Source organism: Haliotis asinina, chromosome 5 (assembly GCF_037392515.1).
Source record: "Haliotis asinina isolate JCU_RB_2024 chromosome 5, JCU_Hal_asi_v2, whole genome shotgun sequence".
Classification (NCBI taxonomy): Eukaryota; Metazoa; Mollusca; class Gastropoda; order Lepetellida; family Haliotidae; genus Haliotis; species Haliotis asinina.
Window position 1 is genome coordinate 66,812,913 of NC_090284.1, and position 7,733 is coordinate 66,820,645.

At 40.2% G+C, this 7,733-nt stretch overlaps 1 long non-coding RNA gene across 1 annotated transcript; it reads right to left on the reverse strand.

Moving 5' to 3' along the window:
* Window positions 1-3,929: 3,929 nt before the first annotated feature.
* On the reverse strand, window positions 3,930-6,935 carry LOC137284839 (uncharacterized). The gene is made up of 2 exons (XR_010956923.1): window positions 6,586-6,935; window positions 3,930-4,026 (listed from the first exon to the last, which is right to left on the reverse strand). It is a non-coding gene; the product is annotated as an uncharacterized lncRNA (long non-coding RNA).
* Window positions 6,936-7,733: the final 798 nt, after the last annotated feature.

A 7,733-nucleotide genomic window follows, 5' to 3' on the forward strand; every position in this document is an offset into this window, starting at 1 on the left:
AAGGCGAAACGAGCAGTCCCAGTCCTGTATTTCGATCTCTAAGACTGCGTCCCTTGAGCACGCCAAAAATCTATGACTGTCGGTTCAAGTCTAATTTCCCCGTCATTGTGTTTCTATGTTCGTAGCACCACATCCGTGGTCCTGTGTTTAACTGAAGTGGTAACAGTGCGTTTTTTACCTCTCCAAACCTCCTACAAAAGATGTTATGAGCGAAACACAGTTTGATATTCATCAGTATCATATTCATGGTAGTGCTCCACGTCTGCCCTCAAAGTTTCGATCAACCAAACGACTTCAAGTGGCTATTCTTCAGACGAGCACATTTCACGAGACATATTAACACTGTGTCTGAGTTTCATCAGCTACATGTAAAATGCAGATTTCAGTAAACAAGTAATTTCCTGAACATTTCAGTAAATATGCATAATCCCTGACGAAATTTACATAAGCACTGAAAAAATCAGCAAATATACATACTTACTGATTTTACATATTTACCGTGACGCATCAGTCAATGTGACAGTTGGATCACGCGGAGTGGGTGCCGTTAACGTCTTCATTCATCGACCGCTCATATTTGGCAGACGACACAAACACGCAGTTATTGCTGCTAGGGAAATTACATGTTTTAGAAGGTTTCCAGAAGCAGTAGTTTAAGTCAATGCATTCTGAAATGACGCCAGAGTATTGAGAAATGTTCAGAGTCGTCCGGCTTGAGTGGACTTCGACAAATTTAGAGCCTACTGACGCACATTATATCAACGACACTGTTACTTTTGTGAACAGTTTTATACGTTTTCCCAACTTTTATGCCTGCCTGGGCTAAATCAGACATGTTTTTTGCCCAAACGGTACCGTATTCAAAACCCACAATCTGCAACAACATCTTGGTTTCGTAACGGATGTCATGTCTTATAATGAAAGAAGAACTGAAAAAAACACCTTTTGTGCCCACGTCAGTAATAAGCAAGCTGATTCAACGCGACCTGTCAATAACAGTTAATATTACCGGTAGTGATTAACGTCGTGACATGAGGTCAGTTTATTGTCGCTTTTAAGAACATTCCAGTTATCCCATGGAAAAAAGTTGTAAATGACACACGATTGGCCATAGGGGAAGCTGTAAGTATATATGTCTCCAACGGAGTGATTATGCATTTGATGACTGACCGTGGATGCAAAATGTTCAAAACCACGAACAGTGATATTCTAACAATGAGTGAATTCCAACTCGTAACGATACTTTTGACCTGAACAAGTCATAACATAATAACCAGCTGTTACCAGCAACACAATAAGTTAGAAATGCTTCGCATACGCCTTGGGACTTTTTTTTACCTTGACCATCTCAGATTCCAGGTAAAGGTGAAACAGTGATAAGGTTATGCTATTGATTATTCAGGAAAATATATTTGAGCAAAATATCCGACATTTTACTCGTATACTGACAGACATCTAATACCCTGTTCGCATGGACCCACTTGCACACCATGTAAATATACATACGTACGCAAATAAAATACACATGTGCAAACTAGTCCATGCGGACACAATTTACACACCATGCAAATTTGCACTGGAAATAAATTTGCATCTGATTTTTTCACACATGTGACAAATTTGCATGGCAAGCAAATTGGCCCATGCGAACGCATAATAACTTTGCACATGTGCAAAATAAACATGTCTCTAAAGATGAACTTTCATAAAAGAGGCCAGGACTGCATAAGATCCATTTACAATTTTGGCGGGAATTGTTGTCTCCCTCACTGTGCTTCTTCGTGCATCAGACTTCCAAAATGACAGAGAGGGTCAAGAGGCGGGGCGCGTCCTGGTCAGACGATGAAACACTACTCTTGTTGAACATCTGACATGAGTTACATGTGGAGGAAAGCCTAGATGATCCTAAAACCAACAATACAGGTATTTGCAGGACTATTTCTTCAGTCCTTTAGGACTATGGACTTTAAAAGACACCAAAACAATGTAAAGTTAAAATGCATACTCTCAAAAAAAGCTACAGGATGTGTAAGGGAAAACTGAAGAAGAATGGTAAAGGCCGTTCACTCTGCAAGCATTTTGAGAAACGAAGAAATATTGGGATGTAGACCTTCGTCCTCTCCTGTGAAGATCATTGAAACCTCTGCAATAGATAAAACCCATGATGACATAGTTACTGATGTGTCTAGTTGTACAGAGGTTGGTCCTGATGCAGGAGTGTCTGGGTTACTGGTGATACAGAGGTTGGTCCTGATGCAGAAGTGTCTGGGTTACTGGTGATACAGAGGTTGGTCCTGATGCAGGAGTGTCTGGGTTACTGGTGATACAGAGGATGGTCCTGATGCAGGAGTGTCTGGGTTACTGGTGATACAGAGGTTGGTCCTGATGCAGGAGTGTCTGGGTTACTGGTGATACAGAGGATGGTCCTGATGCAGGAGTGTCTGGGTTACTGGTGATACAGAGGTTGGTCCTGATGCAGAAGTGTCTGGGTTACTGGTGATACAGAGGTTGGTCCTGATGCAGGAGTGTCTGGGTTACTGGTGATACAGAGGTTGGTCCTGATGCAGAAGTGTCTGGGTTACTGGTGATACAGAGGTTGGTCCTGATGCAGGAGTGTCTGGGTTACTGGTGATACAGAGGTTGGTCCTGATGCAGAAGTGTCTGGGTTACTGGTGATACAGAGGTTGGTCCTGATGCAGGAGTGTCTGGGTTACTGGTGATACAGAGGTTGGTCCTGATGCAGAAGTGTCTGGGTTACTGGTGATACAGAGGTTGGTCCTGATGCAGGAGTGTCTGGGTTACTGGTGATACAGAGGTTGGTCCTGATGCAGGAGTGTCTGGGTTACTGGTGATACAGAGGTTGGTCCTGATGCAGGAGTGTCTGGGTTACTGGTGATACAGAGGCTGACAAAAAGGGATAACAGTCTTCCTTCTGACCACGAGCAAGAGCCAAGACCTGGAACCAGAGCAGATAACCCTGAAACAGAGGATGCTCCTCCAAAGATTCAGCCACCATGAAAGCGCTCATAGTTTTCAGCTAAGGATAATGAGCAGGGTTCACAGAAATGGTTATTGATGTATGGCTTCTGAAGCCATTTCGTCATAGGGTAGGCTCCATCTCCGAGAATAACAGTTGGGAGATTAAAATCTCTTCCTTGGAGGTTTACCCGTTTGTGAATCTGAGGAAACAGTTTTCCAGACACGCCTTTGTGAAATATTTCTGAATTTACACAGATTCTAGCGTCATGGACACGGCCTGTCCAACCGATGTTTATATCACGGAATACATACTGATGATCACACATGACCTGCATTACAAGTGAGTAAGGACCTTTTCTGTTCAAGCAGTCACCGTTGGCTTCTTTTGGGGTACTTGATGGGTATATGTGTGCCATCTATGGAACCAGCACAGATTGGAACATTCCATCGCCTTTCATAATCTTGGATCACAAGATCCAGCTCCTCATATCCTTTGGTAAGATAACATAGGCCTCCAATAAGTGATCCACTAGGATATGGCATACTTTGTGTATAGAGTCATATACTGTTGACTTGCGTATGCCAAACAGGTTAGCCATAGTATGGATCCATTCTGTATCTGTTCCTCTGATGTAGAACCAGGTTGTTACATGGTATCCTTACATGGGAAAGGTTAGAGACTGAATGATCACATGGCAATAAGTTGTTTACTCACCTAACAATACACACACACCTTTTTCTTCACGCGAACGCATAGTAAATTTGCTTTTGCACATGTATGTAAATATGCATTAGGGTGCAAGTTTACACATGTGCAAATCATGTACCATATATGCGACCAGAGCTCATTGAACGCATTTGCTTACATGCAAATTTTACACACATATGTAAATTTACACCTAGCCAGCACTAGGTGCAAATTTGCTACAAGGTATAAGTAAAAATTATGGGGGTGAGTATTTTCTGTCTCTGAATGTAAAACCCGGCATATGAAAGCGCAGTAAATTTGCTTAGGGTAAGTAAATGTTACTGTTGGTTGCATCATGCCTATTTTCAATGGTTACTATTGGCAACTGGCAGGAAATTCCACGTGGCCTGACGCCCAAAAGTACAGACTGCCAAACAGTGACATTGAGAAGGCTACAATGGCGTTGAAAAAGAAGAATGAAACTAGTAAGAAACGTGGTACTGCATGGTCAGATGACGAAACTAGAAGTCTTCTGGGAATTTGGCAGGAATGTAGCATTGAAGAACTACTTGAAGATCCAAAACGAAACAATGGCCTTATTTACAAATCAGTGGCTACAGAAATGGCTGACAAGGGACATTCAAGGTCTGCGGACAAGTGCAAAGTCTGCATTCATACGCTGAAACGATCATACAGAGAATGCAAGTCAAACCTAAGAAAGAGTGGACAGGGTCGGAAAACCTGTAAATTCTATGAAGAACTTGACTCGATTCTAGGACACCGCCCAGCATCGTCGCCGTTAAGAGTTATTAAATTTCTGAAACGGAAAACCTCCGACAGCGACAGTGATGATGAATCTACCACCCAACATTCTTGTAACAATGATGAATTTGGGGTTATTGTACCACTCGAAAATGAAGATGATAAAAGTTATCAAAAGAATGACGCAACTGACGAAGAAACACAGGAAAAACAGGTAAGAACTGATGCCTCAAATCTGAAAAGAAAACAAGTAGATGGAATAAATGACAGGAAAACAAAAGAAAAAGAACCTGAGAACAAAAATGGTCTTGGTAACAAGAATACAGAAAGAGGTGAAATGGACAAGCCAAGTGAAAAGAGAAGGCGCAAATCAAAACTAGAAGTTGCATTCAAGTCAGTAATGGAAGGATTCCGCGAATCAAATGAAAAAGCAGAGGATAAGGTCTTTGATCTTGAGAGGAAAAAGCTGGAGTTGGAAAAGCAAAGGCTAGATATGGAAAAAGCAAAGATGGAATCTGAAGAAAGACAAAGGCGCGAAGAAAGGGACCATCAATTAAATATGATGAAGATGATACTGGGCGTTGCCAACAAGCAACCGACGAGACAGGTTCAACCGATGTCATCACATCATTTTAATACAGGTCAAATGTCACATGGAGATGAAGGTCAGATGTGCAGACCTGAAGGATTATATACCTCGGCAGGAAGCTCCCAGTCATCTTTATCCGAGTCATCATGGGCAAATGGAGATGATCGTTCATTGTTTAGTTTCTGAAGATCTGTACATAAATGTATAGAGATTTAAAAACTCGTTTCATTTGTGGTTCCAGAGAGGACATTTCTTTTTAAATTATATTGAATGTTTATTCGACAGTGGTAGTTATACTTTAGTGTTTCTGGAGATTTATGCCTAGAATGACGTAAGAAAACATTCTTTACTGAGTTAACCTCTGCAGATGTGGTGTACGTCAATGTATAGATATACCAAAAAACATTCATTTGGTTCCAGAGAGGACACTTCTGTTTTAATTTTATTGAATGTGTGTTCGTTTGACATTGGTACTTATATTGTAATGTTTCTGAAGACTGATACCAAGAAAACATTTACAGATCCTTGGAAAATGGAACTTTCTTTTTATTCCTTCAACTTTTAGTTTGTCAAGTAAAGCTTCATGTATGTCTCTTCAGAGATATATTCCACATACATGAGGCGACTGATATCTCACTACAATACATATAATTATTATCAAAATGTTACCATTCTTGTCCGAACTGTTGTGTATTGTTATAAGAAATAAAACTTTTGAATCTGATTTATTTTTTAATTTTTTTTGTAAATAGCACATACATGTTTTTCAGTCGATGATAACACAAGACATATCTGTAATAACGATGAAAATGGCATTTTAAAATCAACTGATACACGATTCTGTAATTCAAATAATTCAAAGTTCTTTATTCAGATAAAAACATTCTGTGAATCTGCTTCCAAGGGTGCCCTCACTTACTGAATAGGCTCACCTACATCTCTCTGTATTTTGTCATCAGTGAGTGCATTAGTCAAAGTTCATTGCTCAGAAAAGCCTCTGCAAGTCTGTTTCGAAGGTTGTTCGCACATCTGACAGGCTCTCCTACACCATCCTGTATGCCATGAGGCGGTAGTTGATAATCTTCTGAGCTGGAGTCAGGCTGGCTCTGTTGGTGTATGGTTTTAATAGCCATGTTTTCAAGGGATAAGCTACATCAGCTAACAGAACAACTGGCATGGAGAAATCGTCAACTTTCTTGGTCCACGGTGGGAGAATAGTTCCTGTGTCACCATAAATATATATCTCTGAATTGGCAAACACACGTGCGTCGTGAACGCGACCTGGCCAACCAATGTTAATGTCTGTAAACATGTATTTGTGGTCGCACACACCCTGCAAAATCAGGGAATAAAATCCTTTTCTGTTCAAGTAGTCTCCATGTGAATGTTCTGGGGCAATTATAGGAATATGACTGCCGTCTACAGACCCTGCACAGTTTGGAAATCCCCATCTTTCTTCATAGCCATGAATTACATTTTCCAGTGATTCTCCTTCAGAGAATTTGACATACTCGGCAAAAAGATTCTTCATTAATGCTTCACACACTTGATGAATACAAACACATACCGTTGATTTTCCTACACCAAAGAGATTTCCAACTGTCCTGTATTCAGCCGATGATGCCATCCAGTAGATTGCAATCGCAACTTTTTTGTGGATGTCAAGTGGTTCTTCTTCTGTATTTGGCAAGGGAGACAGATCATCTTTCAGTCTATTACATATGAAATGGAACGTTTCCTTCCTCATTCTGAAGTTTTCAAACCAATCTGTTTCATTAAATCCATGTAAAACGACGTTATCATACCATTGTGTTGATCTAGGTTTTCTTCTCATGCTCCTGTGAGTGGTACATTCAAGAATCAAACCAACACTAAGGTAAAATGGCAGCTCTCTTTTCCTGCGATGCATTTGCAGTCTTACCCTGTCCATTGTTATGTGAGAAAGTTGTTCAGTGATTGTTTTTCTGTTTGCTTATATGTCACCGTAACCTCGTATGAACGCGTAGCAAATATACTTTTACTCATGTGTGTAAATTTGCTTACGTGAGCATATTAGCATATATGCAAATCTTCGTCGTATGAATGGGGCTTTTCACGTAACGACCAACTGATTTGAAACAGTCGGTACTTTTAGCTCAGAGGATGTATGTTGATTGTTTCTCAATAATTTCTAATCTCTCTGGACGTTTACCTTTGAGTTTGGCAAAGAATGTGTACCTTCAAAATAATGTTTCACTAGCTCTTCAAGACTGCTCGAAAAAGCAGTGGAATTAGTTTATGCATGTTCACAGAAAGTGTTTCGTGATTGTTTTCTCTTCTTCCTGATAAAATTCTGTTTTTATACATGCCCTAAACAAAAACAACTTTGCAATTGGTTCAAAGCCAGAAAAATGTTTTGTCAAATATACCTTTAAGACACGGCATGTGTGAAGAAACGCCAGAAAAAGGTAGAAAAAATATATCTTTCTTAACCTTGTGAAGGTTATGTCCTTGACAGGTAATAACCAAATCTTTCCTCAAAAACAAAGGTGCCATGTTTTCACTTTGTGTAAAACCTAACTGTCAACAGGCATATTGAGTTTAGCTCGATAGCATTTTTCACATTTAACATTTGCTCAAGTATTGCCTCAGGGCGCAACTGCAGTAATTTGTTTTTCACAAACACATTGTGAAAGCATAAAAAGCCAACCTGGAAAAGTCTCTCAGCAGAAAAAG